The sequence below is a fragment of the Artemia sp. Qi Xiang Cuo genome, chromosome 12, assembly GCF_049724085.1.
Source record: "Artemia sp. Qi Xiang Cuo chromosome 12, ASM4972408v1, whole genome shotgun sequence".
Lineage (NCBI taxonomy): Eukaryota > Metazoa > Arthropoda > Branchiopoda > Anostraca > Artemiidae > Artemia > Artemia sp. Qi Xiang Cuo.
The window spans coordinates 73,405,007-73,428,469 of record NC_142805.1 but is presented as its reverse complement, the minus strand read 5'-3'; the positions used below and the strand labels follow the sequence as shown (position 1 = coordinate 73,428,469).

At 37.1% G+C, this 23,463-nt stretch overlaps 1 long non-coding RNA gene across 1 annotated transcript in view; it reads right to left on the bottom strand.

Moving 5' to 3' along the window:
• Window positions 1-23,463, bottom strand: part of LOC148946492 (uncharacterized) — a 265,010-nt gene that overhangs the window by 100,951 nt on the left and 140,596 nt on the right. The gene's annotated exons all lie outside the window — the stretch shown is intronic.

The following is a 23,463-nucleotide window of genomic DNA, read 5'->3' as shown; positions in this document are numbered from 1 at the left end:
AATCTTATTTTATACTATGTCATTTCAACACTCGTCGTGGTCTAAAGACATTAAATAGTTAAAAACTTAAAGGTTAGGCAAATACCTAATAAAGTATCAGAAATATTGGTCTTTCGCATGTTTTGATGTATTAACTGCGACATAAGACTTACGGTATGAACTTTCTTCTTCATCTTTTGCAGCAGTTTCTATCTTCTCTCTCAGAATTTTGGATTCTTCTTTTCTTTCTAAAATAAATAGAATACATTGCCTTGGGGCTTTTGGGTCGGAGGACGTTATTTGTCATGCTCATTGGTGTTCTGGTAATTTTGATATAGGCTAGATTTTAGAAAATTGTATTATATTAGGAGGTCTATTTCAACGTTTTATTTTTGTATAAATTGATGTGAAAATAAAAAGGGGTTTAAAAGCTTTTGTAAGTGTCTTTTTTTGCTTGCCGTGATTTTTTCGTCTTAAAATAATTTTATTTCCTTTTGAAGCATAATATGGGGAACCTGGTTCGTATAAGAACTGCTGATAATGCGAATCTCAAGTAAGGGATGATGTACTTCCACATATTTTACACATTTAGGGTTTGCTTCAATTTTCTTACAAATTTTGGGGGCACGAAATTTATCTAGCAACAAAAGGTCACTGTAACCGGGATCTTTAGAGAACCAATATAGATTATTCAATTTTTAGGGTAATTGCCAACTCTAATCCGTATCTCTAGGTATGAGGTTTAAGTTTTCGTTGATCATGATTGAGGTCCCAGCTCTTGGAAAAAATTTCTTTACCTTTTTTTCTACCGCCAACATACTTAAGACGAGACACAGGCTATTCAGCCCAACTCGGCACCTAGAAGCTAGTGTACAAAAGGCTTCCATTGGGTTCTGTCTTCTGTGAGTCGCCGAAGAAACTCTAGCCGCGCTTTGTCCCAATTGTGACCATGCTTTTGAAATCCCCCAAGCTGTTTGACATGCTTTCTGACGACGTCATGCCAAGATTTCATCTGGCCTCCTGTTTTTTTTTCTTCCATCAGGGATTGGGGTCTAGTAGTACTTGGAGTGTCAAGGTATCTTCTGAGTGCCTCATTACGTGACCTTAACACTTAAGACGTCTGTTATTGATCATGGTGGAAACGTCATGCTTTTGCCTACTGGTTTCATTAGCTCTTGGCTGCTGAGTCTTTGCACCAACCGCATGTCGCTAATAGCCCGTAGAAATTTTCGGTCAAGATTTAAGCTGAGGTTCTTCTTCCACCTTGAGAAGCCCGGCCTCAAATGCATATAGCAAAATAGAACCTACGCATGCTTAGTAGTTCCCGAGTTTCGTTCCGAGTTTGATTTCCCTTCTAGTTGAAAGTGGTTGGCGGAGCTGGCCAAAGATGGACTCAGCTTTGATATTTCTGCCTTGAATCTCACTAGTGGCCATCTCTAGCATCTGTCGATGACTAGGTATTTGAACTCTTCCACCCTCTCAATAGGTTCTCCACTGATGTATATAGAAATGTTCTATTTGGTTGAAAATACTTTATTTTTGGGATACTGATCGCGAGTCCTGTCTCACTAGCCGTTTTTCGATTCTCTTTGTATCATAGTTTGTGTTTTCTGAGCGCTTTGAGCAGAGTACCATTGTCTGCATATTCGATGTAAGCAATTTTTTCTTGTGGTGAAAAGGCGACACCGTCATCTTCTTTCAATGTGTTTATCAAAATCGAATCTATAATGTACTTGAAATGAATTGGCGATGCCTGACATCCTTGACGGACATCGTATGCTATTTAAAATAATTCAGTTAGCTCACCATATTTTCGTACGTTACTCAGGTTATTTTCAAAGTATGCTCTTACCAGGTTGATTGTTTTCGTAGGAACACTGTCTTCGAGCATTATTTGCCATAACAAGGGTCGTATTATCGACTCAAATGCAGCGATGAAGTCAAGAAAAACTGAGATGGTATCCATTCTGTGAATGAAACGTTGGTGAAGAAGTCGTAGGGCAAAGATCTGACTTAAAAAGGATTTACCAAAAAGATTGAGCCAGAGTGTTTTGCGTTGCATTACTTTTTGCTCGTCTGCAGTTTCGGTTTTTATTCGATATGCAAATAGGTTCTCTTAGATTTTACTGGGTGCGAATATGCCTTTCCCAAAACTAACAAACAAGTATGTGTCCAATAAGAGAGTCATGCTTATTCCTGCCATTTACCCGTGCCCCAGCCATTTAAACATTTGCCTCTCAATGACTTGGACTATCTGTCTTGGCTTTTCTCTTTCTACGATTAGCCATGTCTTGATGCAATCTACTGCAAAATACTTGATAACTTCATTTCAATTCATTTCAGGCCTCTCAATGACTTGGACTATCAGTCTTGGCGTTTCTATTTCTACGATGAGCCATTTCTTGATGCAACCTACTGCAACATACTTGATAACTTCAATTCAAAATCTTTCCCCGCAGACGTTACCAGGCCCGGTCCCCTGGCAGTGGTTTCGCTAGACAGTAGATAGGGACAGTAGGAATCTTGTTAATCCATTCATGCGCGTTGATAATTAGATGGCGAGGAATTTGGCTATTTTTGCGTTATCATTTGTCTCCTGACTGTAACCTTGGTCCCTGACATAAGCTACAACTAGGAGGTGAGTACCTGCGGACCTGATACTCAACAATACCAGCCCTAAGGCTCCAATCTCTAGACTCGCTCCTTCTAACTAAGGAATGAGCTTAACCTGCATAGGTACTCAATTGAGCCTTTTTGAGGGTTAAAATGCCGGTCGGTCTGGGTTAAAAACGGGTTTTCACTGCCAATTGCCAACTTAGTGGCCAAAAAATGGTCCTGAACAGCCCAATCCAATAAGGGGAGTGAACTGTAACATGCTAACGTTTAAATTTAGAAAAGAACAGAGATAGGAATGGAAAATTCAAAAATCTATTAGAAAGAAGCCTTACAAAGCCGCTGGTTAGGTGAGTTGCCACTGACAAAACATTAAAACTAGCAGACCTGCCCTGGCAATTCCACTCTGGAAGCCAGGTTCCAGTTATAACCTTCCATACCCATCAGTCATATACAGACCCGTCCTGGTATCAGGCTTGGCCATAGGGACCTTGCCTGTGGTCCATCTCGACTCTCAATAATAAGAAAAGGTGATCCCCAACAGAGCAGTCCCAAATCTGCCCTAGGAACCCATCCATGACCTCCAAGTAGATTCAGTCCTACCTTTAGACGGTCCCATATATGAGAGTGAAGCAAACTTATAACTGGCTTGTGGGTTTTAGTGGAGCATGTCGATAGAAACAAGTACGTTCCACTTCCAGGAATTTTTGTGAACCGAAACCACCCGTCATTGCGGTTCAACGCGAGTCTTTAGCCCCGCGCGACAAGCACTTGCCGCACGCGACCTCCCCTTGGGGAGATTGCCCAGCGGGATTGCCCAGCGGGTAATACCTGTTCCACCCTCATAGTTCATCATGGATGATGCCCTACTCTGGGACAACCTGCCTTCTGTCTGAAATTTCTTGGACACTTACCTCCTACTCGGGTCCGGCAGTCAACCCCCAATCGACAGTCTGCAATGGCCAGCGGTGAAGTCACATGAAGGACTCGCGTGGTTCCCATCGGAACCGTAGGTCCTGGTCAATACAAGCCTCCCTGTTAGAAATTTATAGTCGTCAGTTCCGTGACAGCCTCATTGGCCCAAAAGTAGATCTCCCTGTCACACTGTGATCAGATGAAGACTAAGCTTACTCAGCATTCAGCTTAATTACACTTTCAATTTTAACATCCAACAAGTCGCGAGTGTTCCCTCCCTTAAGAGTAACTACAAGTGTCACCATAGTAATCAAATACGAGGTCTCAATGATATCCCGCCTAACGTCCCATCATAGTGCCTGCCTCCCAAAGGGAGTGAGAACTAGGACCTTAAAAGCAAAATTAGCTAATCCCCGTAAGAGAAACCAATCTTCATTAAGAGATTCATAGATACATGAAAGATCTTAAGCCGAACCGGCCAGCAATGAAAAAAAACCAACAAATAGAAAAATCTCTAAAAAAAAAAAAACAAACGAGACTGTGGCCAGTGGAGAGAAAAGGAAAACAACAGAAACAAAACAACGCGGATATTTCGCCTGTATACAAACAAGGCGTCTTCAGCATGAAAGACACAAATTTTATTGGTAGGACTCACCAACAATTTGTTGAAAGGTTTATTGAACACCGTAATTCAATAGAAAAAACCCTACAATTAAGCAAGCCTCCAGAAACTTTCGTTTCAGCTTTAGCAGAGCATATTTGGCTTCAACCAGACCATTTTGTAAAATTTGATGAAGCCTTGGCTATTTCTAATGATAAGGGGTACACCCAATGGGCCAGGGAAGCCATAGAAATTAAAAAACATATGTTTGCTAACCTTTCAATAAATAGGGACACGGGTAATTTAAATATTGACCCAATTTATGATAACCTTCTAAAGAGTGAATCAATTGTCAATAAAGGAGTAAAGATTTTAAATAATCACCAGGGGACTATTTTACCTGTTAGACCAAAACGATTTGCTTCAGTAATAGCTAACAAAAGGATTATTTCGCAACTGAATAATTAAAGTAATTTACAGTTTTTTTATTTTTCCTCAGTTACTCTGGTGTCCTCACTGAAGTAAATCTATTTTACCATCTTTTCCCTATGTGGTTTAGTTTGCGCCGATTGTACATTTTTGTTGTTTTTTTTTTTTTTGGGGGGGGTTTTTGTGGTTTTTAGTTTTATCTTGTTTTTTTTTTTTTTGTGTATTTCGTTATTAATAAGCCTTATTTTTATAAAGGCGAAATATACGCGTTGTTTTGTTTCTTTTGTTTTCCTTTTCTCTCCACTGGCCACAGTCTCGTTTGTTTTTTTTTTTTTTTTTTTTTTTTTTAGAGATTTTTCTCTTTGTTGGTTTTGAGTCATAGATACTCCTGTCGTTTCCCCATGCTTCGTTGAATTTCTTTACTTTGACACTCAGAGCACTGGGCAGAAATCACATTGCGTCGACACGCAATGGCGCCTTCGCAATGCTTTGTTTTAATTAGACAGTCGGATTCCCCTGGATCGTGTCAGTTCTGAGTTGGTCGTTCATTGGGCACCGAGGCTCCGCACCAAGCCGAAGCATGGCACTAAGAGCACTGCTTGGGCCGTCCACGACCAGCTTGAAAAGGGATAGAGCACCCTTGCGAGCACCTAAGCCCAATTTGGTAGCCGATCGTATCTTGCTCCAAGCCTGACGCTCATCCTTCAGAGCCAATCCTTATCCTGAAGTTAAGGATGCAATGTGCTGATTTCCCTTACCTACAGTCATCGATCGTCTAGAGGCTGTTCACCTTAGGAACTTTATGTGGTTATCGGTACGGTCTGATAGGAGGAATAGACGTAGTCCTCGCCATGGCTTTCAAGGTCCGACAAGATTGCGAAGACGTCATTCAAGTGCATCGCTCTTCGGAAGCTTAACCCTATCCCTTAACGGAAGAATTCCAGGGTTTATATCTCCCTTACACAGAAAAGAAAACTTTCCGGCACTCGCGCCAGCTTCCCATGGCCAATTGTCGTTGCGGAGACGGATATGAGGATCCGAACGTTACCCCAACAAGGTTTCGAAATAAAAACAGTAGTCCCTTACACCCTTGCCAAAAGTCTCACGCTTTGCGATGAACACTTCTTATTTCTTTCGTTCAACGCTCGTGTTGTTCTACCATTTCAGATGGGGCTTAGGACCGACTGACTCATGTCCAACCATTGTTCACATGAAACCCTGCCCCACGTCAGGCATCAAGGATGTCTCTTGAGTGTGTGCTATTTCACGCCCAGACCTTTCAATGAAACCAGTGCACCTCCCTACTCACTGGCGCGTCAGCGACGATCACCAAGGATCGACGAGCTCTTTGACTGGTGGTCCGGTATCAGCACAATGCTAAAGCGCCTTCCATTTTAAGGGCTAGTTGCTTTGGCGGGTGAGTTGTTACGCACTCCTTAGCGGTTTCCGACCTTCCATGGCCACCGTCCTGCTGTCTGGAGCAACCAACTCCTTTCCGTGGGATCGGGAATGTGTATTGGTTTGGGCGCTTTAACCGAACATTTGGTTCATCCCACAGCGCCAGTTCTGCTTACCAAAAGTGGCCCACTGGGCACTTGGATCCGAAATCTTTGCTACCAAAGATTTTGGATCTTTTTCGTTCTCTTTCTATCGACACGGTCGGCAAGGCATATCACCCATTGAAATTTTGAGAATAGGCTGAGGTCGATACGGCCCCAAGGCCTCTAATCACTTCCTTCACTGGATAAAACTCCCGTCTCCTGTGCCTGAGCGAGAGCAATCCTAAAGGAAACTTCGGGAGGAACCAGCTACTAGATGGTTCGAATAATCTTTCGCCCCTATACCAAGCTCTGACGATCGATTTGCACGTTGGGTCATCTCGCCTGAGCTGAGGCTGGTTTTTTTTTTTATAGAAACTGACAGGGTCATTTGTTTTTCAAACCAACCATCCAAAGTCACATGGTCACCACTAACCCTGTAGTGCCAGCATGCCCCTTGGAGTCAACAGAGGACAGCCTGTATTAGCATTGGCTTCTTCATTTATCTAATCTCCAAGCTAACCTAAAGCCTCTAAACTAAAATTTGACCAAATAGGCCCATTCTGGTTTATTAATTGGTAAATAGCCCTCTATCTAGGCTACCCTAGAACCTGAGCAAGATTTTCATTCCATTTGGAACTTTGTAAATAACTTTATTTTATTAAGTTGTTTCTGTTCAAGTGGCTGTGAATAAGAACTAAACAAATTGATTCATTGTCGCCCCCCCCTCCGCTCCGCCTCTTTTCTTAGTGCACCTACTTTATCTTGTTGATTGATTAGCAATTGCTGTAAAGTAAAGTTGACAAAAAACTATAAAATATAAATATGGAAGGTCTTATAATACTTAGCTAAAATCAAAGTAAAGACATCACTATATACAGTTTTTATATTCTTTCCAAATATACTACAGCAAGATCTATATTGAACCTGTAGTGATACCTTGACTTTTATTGAAAAACTGATGCCACAAATTCTGAAAACTTCCTTAATACAATCATAAACAATAATTTAACTCGTCCCTAAAACTGAATAAACTCTTAAATCATTTATGCATGGGATTTTGGAGAAATGGAGATATATGAGTTCATCAAGGGTAACAAGGTTCAGTTTTACCTTTACTGTCTTTGAATTTTAGTCATTTATATACCCTCAGCCTACTCTATAATGTTTTATGAATTGTAGCTAGTGTACAAGGGCTAGCCAACTCAGTGTCTGTTTTGTTTTCCCTGGTTAGGCTAGGTTGTTTTCTAAATTTGGTGTATTCCTGTGACTCCAAACATGGGGCACAGACCTCATCAGTGGGGTTTGGCAATATTTTGGTGGGTCTTGGGTAGGACATGCACCCTTTGTCTTACTATACTTTACAGTCTTAATTTAAAAAAATATTTTTCATGCGAATGATGTCACAATCAAATGCATTTTAGGAAGAAAAAAAGAGAGATAATAGTATTGCAATGATATTCTATGTTGCATAAAAGGTGTTCAGACAAGAGGATTACCCAAAAAATGATATCAAGTAATTGCCTTCTAAGCTTTCTTCATGCAAAACATGTAAAATTTTGAATTACAAAATTTAAAAATCACAAAGGGGACATCATAATAAAAAAAAAAATGCCTAGGTGGGGCATAGCCCAAAGTTGGTTGAGAACCACTGGTGTAGGCCCAGGGTACAGTATATCCTGGCCTTTTTCGTCACTCCTAAAAATGAGGCAGGCACACGTGAGTGAGCTACCACTCCTCTAGGATAGACACAGTGTTATTTTATGGTAGATTTGCCATGGTTCAGTACATGTATAGGAAACATGCTACTCCTAATAAATAAAAGGGTGTAGTGTGTACCATTAAGGCTCTTTCTTTGGTAATACTGCAGATTAGCAGCTTTCCAGAAGTAGATGTAATATAATGCGAACTCAGAAAAACAGTTTAGCACACGGTTTACCAAGGTTTAGTACTTGTAAAGGAAACATGCTACCCCTAATAAATAAAAGGGTGTTGTGTGTAGTATTAGGGCACATTCCTTGGTAAAGTTGCAGAATATCAGCTTTACAGAAGTAGATGTAATATAATGCAAAATTCAGAAAAAAAACTCGACTTTCTTATGATTAAAAAAACGTTAGCAAAAAGCTGCTAAACTAGAATTCTATAATAAATAATTGCTTACCCACTTACACCAATCTAGACTCTTTTTAGGAATTTGAAACTTTTTAATGTTTAGAGAATTCTCTAAAATAGTGCTTACTATCTTTTGAATTAAAACAAAGGTAATTTTAACTCCCTTTTTTAGTTACACAAGCTTTTTATATTGAGAATAAATCTGTTAAATCATCTGGTATCTTGTGAAAATAACCAAGGAATTTGTATTCTGTAGTTTGTATTCTTTCAGTTTTGTATTCTGAACATTTAATGAGTAAACAGTAAACTTTGATGTCAAGACAATTTTTCTTAGAAATGAGTTCTTGTTGTAAATTTATATCAGAAAGGTACAACTAGTTTTGAGATAGTCTATGCTTAGAGTTACAGTAGAGTGCAGTGTTTCTTCTGATATTGTATTTCAATGCTGAATCCTTTTATTCATTTAAGTCAGCAGCAGTCCCTCCCAACTGAAATTCAAGCAAAAAAAGCTGAATTAATGTGAACAATTTGACGAAAGTGAGCAACAAGCCTGTTGCCCCCCCCCCCCCGCAGCAATGGTGACAAGGGTAAATAATTCGGATGTTCCTCCCTCTTGGAATGGTTCTGTCCCTCGTACTGATGAATAAATATTCATATCATTTTACATATTCTTATTATATTTTTACAGTGCTTGAGCAGTATTAGCTCTTCGCCATTAGCCTATTTGTAGTACTTATGTATTTGAGAGGAATATACAAAGGGAAGTGTATGTTTATGCAACAGGGGAGGGAGGGGGGGGGGGGTAAAATGAAGCAGGAATGGTATAAATTGGCTAAATAGTCATAGTTGTATTGCAGTAGTTGATCATTTTCAGAATTTGAAACTCCAAGTAATTTCTTTTTTCATTTTTTTTAGTTAAAGGAGCCATAACAAGTTGCTCCTTTGTTTAAAAGTTATCTAGAGTGGTTTTGATGAACAAAGTCAAGTTTCTATAGGGCTTCCCTTGAATGTTTTCCTGATGTTAGTAACTTGACCAAATAGCATGCTTGGAATCTGGGTTATCCTCTGTAGATTACTCCTGAGAAGGAAACGCTATAATAATAAAAGAGCAGTACCATTTATCTCCTCCTCAAAAGTTTTCAAGTATAACCTTCTCAAGGAATACAATTTTACCCCTCCCCTCTGGTGGGGCCTATTTTAGCCATAGGCCTGATGCAAAACCCCACAAGACAATGTTATAATAACAAACTTCTTACTTAATAATTTGCCGGAATTTTCTATTATTTAAATTATCTTGGTTCCTTCCATATTTCCTCAGATTTTATATGCCCTAGCCTTATATATGGCCCTAGTAGGGGGGGGGAGGGTGATGTTTTATGCTAGATTAACAACTAGAATCTCAAGAAACATTGTAAACTTTAAATAGTAAAATCCGAATATTTTGACTCAGTGTGTGGGAGCCTTTATCAATGAAAAAAAAAAATCAAGTTAAACTAAATATAAATACTCTTTTTTCTTTTACAAACGCTTTTTTTTATTATGTAGCTAAATTATGTGAAAAATTTAAAATTTAGCTGATAGTGTTTTGTCTAGTGATTTGTTGACTTAGTGTTTTGTCTAGTTATTTGTTGACTTGATTCTTTGGCAGCTTGAAAAAACTCTGCTGTCTAGCTTATCAAAAGTTAATTTGTATAGATTTATTATGGGCATAATTTTATAACAGATATAATTTCCCAAGTACCTCTGTTCATGGTATTTAAAGAAAGGCACTCACCCCTGAAGTCAATTATTGCGGCATCTTTGCAACAGTGCCTACCATATAAGCTGTATTTGCTTGTTCATATGTCCATTTTGAAATACATTTCGTAGATTGATTATTCATTCATTTACTTATTTTTGATTCACTATTCATTAACTTAGTTGGCTGTAATGCTGTTCATTTAAATCTGATGTGTAATCATCTGGCTTTGAAGCTAATTGTGGCCAGGTCTGTTTCTGCAATCCAAGGAATATCATACTTTCACCAAAATTTTACGAACAGACAGATGAAAGTTTAGATTTTTGAATTCTTCTTAAAGGTTTCTATCAGATTGAGATGGTGTCAAGGAGGATGATTGCTCTTTTGACATAACTGAACTTTGTGTGTGTATCTATTCTGCCTATTTTGAGACGATAGAGTAGCTGTTCGTCTAAGGCTGGTTTATAATCATCTGGTATTGAGGCTTATTGTGGCCATGTTTGTTTCTGAAATCCAAGGAATATCAGACTGTCACCACCATTTCATGAACAGAGTGTTGAAACTTTCGAGGGTTTAAAGTGCTGATGACAAGGATAATCTAGGATTTAGAGCCGCTTTAAAACTCTACTTAGTCAGGCTCACTAAAAAATCATAATGAGACATGAATAAGTAAACAAAATGTCAAGGTTGTACAATAACTGTAAAATAAAAATTTTGTCTGTAAAATTTGTAAAATAATGTAAAATGAGGTACCCCCTTGGAGAGATAGGGTAAAACTGGTGTTTTATAGTTGTCTGGTAGCCAAAAGACTTGTTGAGCATTTCTTTTTAAGCATCACTTTCAGCTTTAAATGAAAAATTTTAATTATTCTGGTTTTCCCGCACTCAAAAGGTAATACCCCTTCGCCTAGAATTTCAATAATTTAATTAATGGTCTTGTTGATATCTTTGGTAATCTTGTGCCTAGGATGATACCTTAGTACTTGGACAGTGCCTGATGTCATACAATTATTTTGTCAAAAAAACTAAACTGTTATTTGGGAATAAAATCATATTAGCGTTTTTTTCTACTTTTAAACTAGAGAAATGTTACCCTAAAAGCCTTGCATATTTAAATAGCCACATTTGGTCACATTTTTCATATTATGTCCTTGTTATGTTTCATTTATTTTAAAAGCACTGAATACAAGTAAAAAAGTGGTTTGTAAGAATTTTATGACTTTTATTGACTAAGCAATCGATCATAATAGCAAAACATTCAGTCACTTTCACAGTCATTAAAACCGTTTTTGACAGGATTTACTGGCACATCTAGTTCCTTTCCTTCAGACTTAGATTCAGCTGACTGTTCGTGTTGTGAAGCCCTCCAAACAAAAGTTTTGGACACGACCCTAAGGATTATGTATCAGTTTCTACCTTTGCCCTTTTGTCTCTCCTGTAGAACTAATTATATATTTATCTGAAGAGTCTTTCAAAACAACTGCTGAAACAATGGCTGTTAAAGTAGAATAAGAATTTCTTAAAGACACTCTAGTCAGTAACAACTCATTCAGGAGAAATGGCTTGAAAACAATGCCAAATCTTTGAAAAGTGCACTTCAGCTTTTGATTTCCAATGATTGAGCCCTCTCCCAAGTTTAATCAACCACCTCTTCCACATGAAATGCCTCTGGGAAAAAATAAATAAACAGATATTAATACATTTACCCTAAAGGGTCTTTACTATGAGCAATGGTATACGATTGCCCCTGACTTAAAAGGAGAGTAGAAATTTCAATAGCCCTTTTAATGAAGATCCAGAATGATCCAGGGAGAAAATAGGGGGATTTCCCATGGCAGAGGGGGAAATCCCTGCAGGGTATATTTTTTGGGGGGGGGGGGATAAATGCAGGCCTCCTGGGAAAATAATGGAATGAACACAAGATCTCTTTGAGATATGAATTTTGAAATAAAATGAGGATTTTGACTGCTTTGGCCCTCGACATTGTTGAAAATCCAGGTTTTTTAGTTTTTTTAATGAGGCAATTGAAGCAAATCTGAGGCTTCTCATATCTGAAGCAAATGGCTTCCCAAATTCTTTTAAGAAGGCAATTGAAATAAAAAAAATTCATAAGTAGAGATCTTGCTTCAAATCGAGATACTACAGATATTCCTATAAACCCAGTTCACAATAACTAAAAATTAAAGAATTCAAACAGTACTTTTCTTCCGTTTAAGTTAAGATCCTCTGACCACACTTTTAATGAAGGTAAGGTCTGTTGACAAGCTAAGTCAATCACTAAGCGGATGATTTTTGACCAATTTAATTGGTGAATAGTCTATCATTTATTATCGCTTAGTTTGCTTCAGTATTTCTTCTGCTCTGTTAAGAGTTACTTAAAAAGGTCAGCGTTGCTTTTTTTAGCACTGTTGATGGCTGGGAGGAAGATGGCTGGGATGGCATTTTGCTTCTTTTCTGTCCGTTGGCTGACATTAACCTCTTTTTAAGTTGTCTTTTTCTCTTTTTTCATCTGTCAATCCTGCTTGTAGCCCTTTCTGTCTTTAACAGCTCAAAGAACTAATATAATTTTATGTCAGCTAATATTTCACCGTATAAAATTATAATTACTTGTACTACAATGCACTTCATTGTTCTGAAAACAAGAGACTGTAGTCAGACAGACGGCCTTTAAACCAGATAATACAGTTTTACACAAAAGAAACTCATATCCAAACCTGTTTCTGCCAGCCTCCTTGTGCTTTTGTACTGTGATTAAATAAAAAAAAACAAGTTTTTTAAACTGAAAGTAAGGAGCGACATTAAAACTTAAAACGAACAGAAATTATTCCGTATATGAAAGGGGCTGTCCCCTCCTCAACGCCTCGCTCTTTACGCTAAAGTTTGAATTTCTCACAACTATATTTTTTTAAACAATAAAAAAACTTTAGCGTAAAGAGCGAGGCGTTGAGGAGGGACAGTCCCTTCATATACGGAATAATTTCTGTTCGTTTTAAGTTTTAATGTCGCTCCTTACTTTCAGTTTAAAAAACTTATTTTTTTATTTAATTTCTGATCGTTTTTTAGTTAATGCAGCTTTTATTTGCATAAAAATTTTAATTTTCTTTTACTAAATGGATGTCTTTACAAATTAACTTACGTAACTAACTTCTATATTCGTATATTTTTCCTCTGGCAAAAAATACAAAGTTGCAGATTTTTGCAGATATGAGCTTGAAACCTATGTAATAGGGTTTTCTGATACGCTGAATCTGACGGTGTGATTTTCATTAAAATTCTTTCACTTGTAGGGGATGTTTCCCCCTCTTTAAAAAATCGAGTAAATTTTCTCAGGCTCGTAGCCTTTGATGAGTAATACTAAACTTAATAAAATTTATATATTTAGGATCAGCATTATAAACACATTCTTTTGATACATTTATTGACATCAAAATTGCGTTTTTAAAAGTTTCGATTACTATTGAGCCGTATCGCTTGTTTTTTTATTGTTTTTTTTTATTACGTATATGTTATTACTTATATGAAGGGGTTCTCCCCTTACTCAATACCACGCTCTTTACGTTAAAAGTTAAAAAAAATTTTGATTCACAAACCCCTGAATCACAAAGGCCGCTGAATTAGAATAGATAGCTCTTTTGAAAGCACTAAAAAAAACTTTAGCGTAAAGAGCGAGGTATTGACTTGGGGGAGAACCCCCTCACATACGTTATAATTTCTGTTCGTTTTAAGTTCTAATGTTCCTTCTTACATTTCAGTTGAAAAAACTTGTTTTTTTTTATTTAACTTCTGATCGTTTCTTAAATAATGCTTGGAAATCCGGCGCCCCCTTCATATAATGGTCCCTTACCCCAAAGAAAAATCCTCCACGGACATATTCTCCCGAGTCATCCCCGCCAATAGCCCCCACCCCCCTCCAGAAAAAATCCTTCCTGAAAATGGTTGTATGCTTCCCAATAACCAATAAATAATGCTGGCAAGTCCGGCGCCCCCTTCATGGCAGTTTCCCTTCCCCCATGAAAACTTCCTTCATGGAAAGATCCTTCCATATAGCCCCCGACCCTCTCCTTCCCCCACCTACCAGAAAAAATCTCCTCTGAAAAAGTCTGTATACTTCCCAACAACCAATACTATATGTTAACATTGAGTAAAGTTCATAACATTCAACCCTCCCCCTGGGGACTTTGGGGGATCAAGTCATTCTAAAAGACATTTTTATCATATTTTTGACCATGCTGAACAAAATGGCTATCAAAATTTTGATCGGGTGACTTTGGGAAAAAAATGAGCGTGGGAGGGGGCCTAGTTGCCCTCCATTTTTTTTGTTCACTTAAAAAGGGAAATATAAATTTTAATTTCCGTTCCGATGAGCCCTCCCACTATATTATAGCACAACTGGGTCGATACTATTACCCCTGTAAAAAAAAAACAAAAAAAAAAGCAAACAAAAAAATAAAAACGCACCTGTGACCTTTATTCTGGCAAAAAATGGAAAATCACACATTTTTGTAGATAGGAGCTTGAAACCTCTACAGTAGGGTTCTCTGATACGCTGAATATGATGGTGTGATTTTCATTAAGGTTCTATAACTTTTAGGGGGTCTTTCCCCCTTTTTTTGAAAATCAGCCAAATTTTCTCAGGCGCGTAACTTTTGATGGGTAGCACTAAACTTGATGAAAGTTATATATTTGAAATCAGCATTGAAATCCGATTCTTTTGATATATCTATTGGTATCAAAAACCCGTTTTCTAGAGTTTCGGTTACCATTGAGCCGGGTCGCTCCTTACTTACAGTTCGTTACCACGAACTGTTTGAAAATTTCAAGCCGCCATAAAGTATGTTGGTATAATATGTAAGATGCCGGTAAAAAAATACCAATAAAATAGGTAAATTTTGTAAAATAAGGAAAATACTGATTTTATGGGGCTTGAATTGACCTATTTATAAGGTCTATTCAAGAGATTGGTGACATATAGGAGTGAAAACTAGCGCTAATATTGACACAAAAAATTATTAACGCCATCTAACGTTTCTTCGTTGTTTTTTTTTTTAGCGTAAAAGTAAAGCAACATTAGTGTTACTAGCGTAATTGGGTGATTAATATAGTAATAAATGACACGTTTGAAAAAAAAAACAATTGGGTAAGTTCAAAAAATGTCAAAAACGCCAAACGCTAGATGGCGGTAGTGCTTTTTTCGTTGGACCAAAATGAAGGTCCATTCCTCTTGTTGTTTTCTGCTTATGTAAATTACAATGGAAATTTCAAAATAGACAGTAAGTGGAAGCGCTGGAACAGGCCTCTGAAAAAACAGGCAGGTTTTTGAAATGGCATTTAAGCAATATCATAGACAGCGCCGCTCCATAATAGCTAGAAAAAATCATTGAAACTTTTGAAGCAGCTAATTCGACTGTAACACATCCATTTTCCTTTTCAAACACATCCAGGCAAAATTTTGAGACAGCCATTTTGTTCAGCCTAGTAGAAGGGTTCAGTCATTATTTCTCTAGGGATATTGGGCAGGTCCACCCCCCATAATTATGCAGTTGGCCCATTATACTTTAAAACTAAACGTTGCTTTAAAACTAAGTCAAATGGCTCTGTGTGTAAACTTTCGGGACTACTACTATTACTACTTTTGATCTTACAATATACATAAATTAAAAGAGTCTAAGTGTATCCAGGCTGTCCAGGTTGTTAAGTTATATTTTTCTGGTAACCTTGAGGAGGCATGAAATTGACTTAAACTATACTATTTGTGTTAGGATTAAAAATTCTTGAAACAATTTCTCCAACATACGAACAGCAACCCAAACTATTGATTCTTATACAAAAGATATAAAAAAATTTTTTCCACGAAAAAGACTAAAACGAACAGAAATTAGTTCAAAAAAGTTTTCCCACAAAATAAGTTTTTCAAAAAAAATCAAAGAGCTCCATTAAACCAAAAATGAGCAAAACTAAAGTAAAATTATCGTCCAAGTGCAAACGAACAAAAATTGTCATGAGCAAGACTAACAACCCCCGTATGGTACCTTCTCAAGACAAGAACACAATTTGGACTTACTGATAAAAAAAAGATCTTGAATTTTCACTGGTATTTGAATGAATGAATGAATATATTGGAAAAACCCGTCACAATTGAACAAAAGACGGATAAAAAACAAAAGAGAAGAAAACGCACATACAAAACACAACGAAACTTCTTGAAATGAAAATAATCACGAAGGAACTATAATACAACTATGTAAGAATGGCAGTCCACTGGTGGTTACTCGCTTCTACGCTATCACGGTACTTTTCAAGACACGCTTCCACCGCAGTAAATGGGTCAGGTACTGAATACCGCCTCGTTAGGTAAGAATTACTTGTTCTTAATGGCATCTCAAGTAGGAACTTGAGGTACCTGAAGAATATTCTTCTTATAGTTACTTTATTCGAATTTTTAAGTAACTTCCAGAACGGCGAAACGTAAAGAACATGGGGTAAGGCAACAGCAACAAATATTTGTGCACGCAGCGACCTATTTAGATTACGCTTGGAGGAAACCGAAGCTCCATAAGCTGACCTGATCTTCTTCTCGATGTGCTTTACAAGTAGTGCTCGTGTATGCTGAAGAGTTTCACCGATCGGCAGACCCAGGTATACAATTGACTTAGAAGGCATGACCACCTGTGACCCTAATTGGATTTCGGGTTGATAGGCATTCCAGTTGAATAACAGTACTTCACAGTTTGTCACATTAAAACCCAACCCGATTTCATCATACTCCATCTCCAAAATTTTAAAGTTAGATTCCAAAGAAGACAAAATTCTTGAAAAGTTTAGAAGGTCATCTGCAAACCCAACTAGGGACACGTCAATGCCTTTAAAAATACAGCAAGGGGCCACTTTTGACTGGGTCGTCGATATGCTGTTGTTGAACAGATCAGGTGATGATATGGCTCCCTGTTTTATACCTTTCTTCACCACAGCAAACCTACGACTTAATTTACCTGACAGTTTAATACGGACCTTGAGCCTACTATACATGTCGTTCAAGGGTTTGACAATAGCACGGTCAACTCCGGACTTTCTCAGCTCAACCATATTCTGAGAATGGATACCTGAATCAAAAGCCCGCCGTACATCATATTCACCTAGAGCTAGGCTTTCTTTCGAAATGTGGGCATCCAGTAGAACATTTGCAACTACATGCAAGGCATGGGCACATCCTAAGCCAGCTTGGAATCCAAACTGGTGGGGAGGCACTTTACAACTATCTTTAATGTCCGAAATTATGAGCTTTTCAAATAGCTTACAAAACACAGATGATACAGTAATGGGTCTATATGACGATGGTTCATGAGCAGGTTTACCCTTTTTCAAAACTGGAGTGATCACACCTAAACAGAAAATATCCGGTACAATACCATGTGTTAGTATAATTTGGTAAGCTATTGCTAAATGCTCCGATAGAACTGGACCACCATTCAGTAGATGTAGAGCACAGATTTGGTCGGCACCGGCGGATAATTTCTTCTTTAATTTTTGACAAAGGTTGGTTATTTTCGCACTAGAAATCACGAGGTAATTATGCTCTTTCGTCATAAGCTGATCGAGCTCTTCACTAAACTTTTTATTTTTCACTTCATCTGGTGGGGAGAATTCAGCAGCAAAATAATCTACCCATATTTCCTCATCTATATCACTAGCATTTTGTCACGTACTTTCTACAGGCCTGGCACGGAGCTTCCAGACCAAATTAGGGTTTTCAATGATTTTTGAGACTATTTCCCGTTTGAGGCTACTACGATGTTTTCGTAGCTCTTTCGCGAACCGCCGTTTTGTATAAACCCGCAATTCATTGACTACCCCGCTTCTTGGCCGGTCGCACTCGTGCCAAACCCCCAGCCAGAACTTGGCAGCTGCTCTTGCCTTCACAAGCTCACTGTTAGAGGCCCATCCTTTCACTCGCGACCCACGTCGGACTCTACGTAATGGGACAGCAATCCTTTCAGCTACTCTCAAGGAGTGGCAAATTTCGTAGAAATACATGTTCAGTTGCAGGCGTATCTCGCTTTCTGTTAGGCCACAATCCCACTGTAGGAGGTGTAAAGGCACTTTAATTTTCTTCAAAATTTGTTCACAATTGAGCTGGAACTGCTCACGGACTACTTTTTTCCAATCACGTGCGTTTTTAGCTAGTGTTGGCAGATAGAAGGTGGATGGAAGGGATTGTAGGATCACGAGGTTAAAATTACATTAGGATTCGAACTCTCGCCCTCTCGGACAAAGAATCCTAAATCAAGCGCATCAATCTACTCGGTTAGGAGCCCAAAGGATATATAATTAGGATAAAAAGCTCTATTAAAAGGACCAAAAAAAACTATAATAAATAGCGAGGTATCGAGGAGCAAGGTAAAGATCAAAGTTTCACCCCCCCCTTATCAATGGAATAATTACTGTTTGGTTTTATTCGGAATGCTGGTACTAATTTTCAATTGAAAAATCTTTTTTTTAATTTAATTTATACAAAAAAGAATTGACAGTTGACAGAATAGAAATAAGCACAAACTAGAAATTGAATTTTTGAATATGTATATGTATTTTACCTGTTTGAAAGCCAACTTTTAGAAAAACGGTAATTCTGAGAACAATTTAGAGAGCATTAGCTTGAATAAGTAAGTATCCTAACAGCTGGTATTGAAGCTGAAGGAGTCCTTGACATATTGGGTATATTTGGCAAAGAAAAACTCGTATTTATAAGAGCCCCAAAGTTAACATTAACTTTGTTTTGGGGACAGGGTGACTTCAAAATTATAATTGCTGCAAATGTTAAACATCATTGAATATACCTTGCAATACATTTAGGCTGTATTGTTTGACGTCAATAAGCCACTTACTGTTGACCTACTACACCAAACATACAATATTGCTTTTTGGATCTTTGGAAGACGATAACAATTGACAAAATAGATGGCTCTTATTGAATTGCTATATAATTAATAGAAAAATTCGTGAATCTAAAAGAAAGGCATTTTTCCTATGCCCGTAGATGCTTTCATCAACATTAACTTAAATTCTAATCAAATTGAGGTTGAGTGTCTCGTTTTATTTACTATGTTTTATGGCACAGATAAAAGGAATAGCATTACTACATCTACTCTTCTTGATATGTTATAAATCCTTCAGTTTACCAAAGAAATTGAAGCTTTAGAGTAATAAAACAGTGGAACTTGAACAGTAAAGAAATCTGGATCAAAGAAAACAGCAATATTATAAAGTTGGTATGTCTTTCTTATAGTCAAATTTTGATGCCGTTCACTTCTGGCCTGGCTCTTTGCGAATACAACCAAATTCCTCTTGTATTTAACATAAACAGAGACAAATATTTTTTTCGTTTTGGGAATAAAAGAGTAAAATTAATTTCAAAAGGGCTTTTTTTTAACAGATTTTTTAAAGGCTTGGGTTTCAACTCATTTAAATCTAAATTTTTTTTTGGAACGTGTCTTTGTTTTTTTTTGCGATAAAAATACTGTTGGAACATACCCTTGAAAAATTTATGTCGCAAAGGCAAAACGAGAGTTCATTATTAAGGTAACTGGTATTTTTAATCTGAAGCAAAACTACACAGGATGACCATTTAACAGAGAGCTAATTGTAATGTCAATTCAAAATTAAATGATCATAAAAAACACAAAATTATTCATTTTTATCCTTAAAAATTAAAAGTAAAATGGGGAAAATTTCGGAAAATTATTACTCGCTGTCTCTGTAATAGCAAACTACTCATAGCAACAGGCTCTATGTACCGAGAGAAACGGCTGAATATTAATCCAAATTCTAAGACAAAAATTTGATAACAACAGATTCAACAGAGATTTGAATATTCATGATGATTGGAAAAACATAAGACTCATTAAGTTTAATGATACCCATTAAAAGCTTAGAGCCAGTAAAAATTTGTCCTATGTCTGAAAGAGGGAAAATGACACAAACAGGTGATCTTAATAAAAATTACACCATCATATTCAGCATATCAGATAACCCTCCTTTAGAAGATTCAAGGCCCTATACACAAAAATACAGAATTATGCATTTTTACCACAAGAAAGATCATGCATGCATGTTACTTTGTTTCTTCAATTTCTTCTCAAAGGATGACCTAATCGAAACGGTTATCTTAAAAACTCGGGAAACGGTTAATATACATTTGATGCCAAAAAAAAAAAAAATTGACCGAAATAATAAAATTCGTGACAAAGCTGTTTTAAATCATAAAGAAAAGTGGACTTACCCTTATAAAAAGTAGGAATTATTTTTAAACTCCATTTGAACGGCAATTTATTTGGAAAATTTCAACATTTTGACGCTCTTGAAAACCCAAACTCTGCTTCAAATTTTGCTTAAAATTTTGACATCTTTCAATCCAAAACAGCTAGTTACTCTTCCCTTTCTAAAACAGCAACATGTTCATAAAAATGAATTACAGATCAGTTTCCTATAATTTTTCGGTACGATAAAATAATGCGGTATTGGGCATTAAGTGCTACCTAATAATCGAGCTACGCACTAGTACTACCTGGATTTTGTTGGGGTGATATGACAAAATGGGCTAAAACTTAACCGACTACTAAGTAATCGGCCATTTCTGCTCTGTCTTTGGGTATTATTATTGTGTTTCAAAAAGTATGTGATGCACGCAAACAACTTTTGCTCAGAGAAGGAAAGACCCTTCCTTGGCACACTAGTGCTACCTGGGTTTTGTTTAGGTGATATAAGAAAATGGGTTAAAATTTACCAACAGCTAAATAATCTTCAATTGAGTATAGGACTTTTTGCTACTGTATATTAACTATAGAGTATCGTGGACAAACTAGGCAGACGATTCAATATAAAGAGATTCAGCGTGCTTAGCCAGAGTGGAGTCAGAAGTACAAAGTTGTTAACTAGTGAAAACCCATTTGGCAATAGTATAGAAAAAAAAAGTTTTGGTTCGAGAATGATTATATTTTAAATTAATCCTTACTTTGATTGTTATTTTCTCAGTATAAAATTCATATCTAAAATCACCCTGTTGTCACTGTGTCCCTGTTGTCACATCACCCAAGTTTCTAAGGTATACCACGACAGGTTTCATACCAGCTGTTCCTTAGATATTGCTGCTGTATCCGTTTGACAACCGTCCCTGCATGTAATAGGACCAAACACGCCCCTTTTCCCAGTCAACTCGCATCTTGCATGTAAACAATGAGTCAATTATAGAAATTACAACGCTTGTCCCAGGGACTACTGAGGATTTTTAATATCCCAGGATGCATAGTTATTTAGCCTTTTTGACTTATTTGAAGAAGAAGGTGATCCCAAAATTTGAATCAGCTATCTTTGGGAGAGGACGTCTAAAAATGGAATGAAAGAGAAAGTGGTTGCCTTTAGATCACATTTTAGCATCTATGCCAACTAGTCTTCTCAGTTTATACCCTTAACCGTTCTTGAGATATTGCAGATATATGCCTCCTTTTCCTAATGATAAATCCTGCATTTAAAAAATGGCAAACTACATTATTTACAACCCTAGGGAATGGTGGGGGGCATTGCAATGTTATCCATAATTGAAATTGCAAATTTAAACGTACAACAGTACTATTGAGAGGCCCGTACCTTAAAGTATATCTTGGTTAGGCCTGGATATGATTGGGAAAGCAATCAGAAATTAAATAAAAAAAAGAGATTTTTAACTGAAAGCAAGGAACAGATTCGAAAACTGCTCATGACTTTCGTTAAGAACCTTTTCTATTTGTTTACTAAATTTCATGAAACTGTAAGGTTTTACGAATGCAATACTTTTGGCAATACTGTTCGGATTTTGATGGGTAATCGAACAGTTCGTGGTAATGATCTGTAACTTACTTACCGTGACCTGGCTCAATAGTAACCAAAACCCTTAAAAAACAGAATTTTGATACCAACAGATGTATCAAAAGAACTGACTTACTATGCTGATTCCAAATATATTAGTTTCATTAAATTTAGTCATACCCATTAAAAGCTACGGGTGTGAGAAAATTTGTCTGATTTTCGGAAAAAGGGGGAGAGACCCCCTTGAAGTCATATACTTTTAATGAAAAACACACCATCAGATTCAGCGTATCAAAGAACCTTACTGTAGATGTTTCAAGCTCATATTTGAAAAAATGTGTAATTTTGCAATTTTTTCCAGAAGAAAAATCTCAGATGCCTGTTTCTTTGGCTTTTTGTTTTGTTTTTTTTCCCCGGGGGTGGTCATATTGAAAGTGAACGTCTAAAACGTAAGGATAGGACTCATTCTAATGGAAATAAAAAGTTTTTGTGCCCTTTTTGAGACTATAAAAATGAGATGGCAACTAGGCCCCTTCCCACGTTACTTTTTTCCCAAAATCATCCGAACAAAATTTGGAGATAGCTATTTTATTCAAAATAGTTGAAAGGCCCAATAACTGTCTTTTGAGATAAAATGACCCCCTACAGCCCCTGGAAGTAGGTTTTTAAGTTATAAAAAATGCCCTTTGTTTTATTTGTTATTGGGAAGTGTGCATACCTTTTTTGGCTGGGGAGGGGAGGACGAATTTTCTGCCGGGAGAATTTTCAATGGAGAGTATAGTTTCCAGGGGATGAAATTTTAAAAAGAAATTTTAAACTGGATGAATTTGCCAGAATTCATATGCGAAATTTCTTTATGTGTCTTGCTATCTCTTTGCCTATTCAATTTTCGCGTCGAAATGTTAAGGGTAATTGTCTGGGATGAATTTATGGCAAGAATGAATTGCCCAGAGGATATTTCTACGGGGAATGAGATTTCTCCATATAGGTTGAGCCAGGTATCCTGACATTATTTAAAAAAAAATCAGAAAAAAAACCATCTTTTTCAACTGATTTAAGTTCTGATGTTTATCATTACTTTAAGTTGAGTTTGCTTGTTTCATTTTCATTATTTAACGAAGCTCAGAGACAAACAATTTTCTAAAGAAAATTAAAAAAGTATGTCAAATAAATTAAAAGTATTTAAAAATGAAAAATTGTAAGTAGCAACAAAAAATACACGAAAAAATAGCCTACTTACAAAAACTATTTTTGCTCCAACCAAATCAGATAGAAAAAATGTTTGTGGAAAACTGGTTAGGGTTTACTCAGTCACAAACTAGAAGTTATATTTTCCTTATTATGGATCGCTTTCTATTTATGGCAGCCAAAAATGGGGCACCAAATATATTCCCATGGTTTTCCCCGATACTGCTTTCTTTCCTTTGGTTTCTTTGAAATTACTTTATAGTCCCAAACTTCCAGGGGGGGCAAGCCCCCCTACTTTGTCGGGTCGTTGCCCATGGTTAAACATGCCTGTCAACCCTCTCGAACCTTTAACTTTAAAAACCTAATTCGTTTTGGAGAGGCTCAGAATCTAAGATTTTCCCTCTTTCTAATGATAAATCAAGCCTGTATCAAATAGACAACTTTCACAATTTGTAATCTTTATTCTGGGGCCGTGAGGAGGAGGGGAGGGGCACTAAATCTCTAAAAGCAACACTA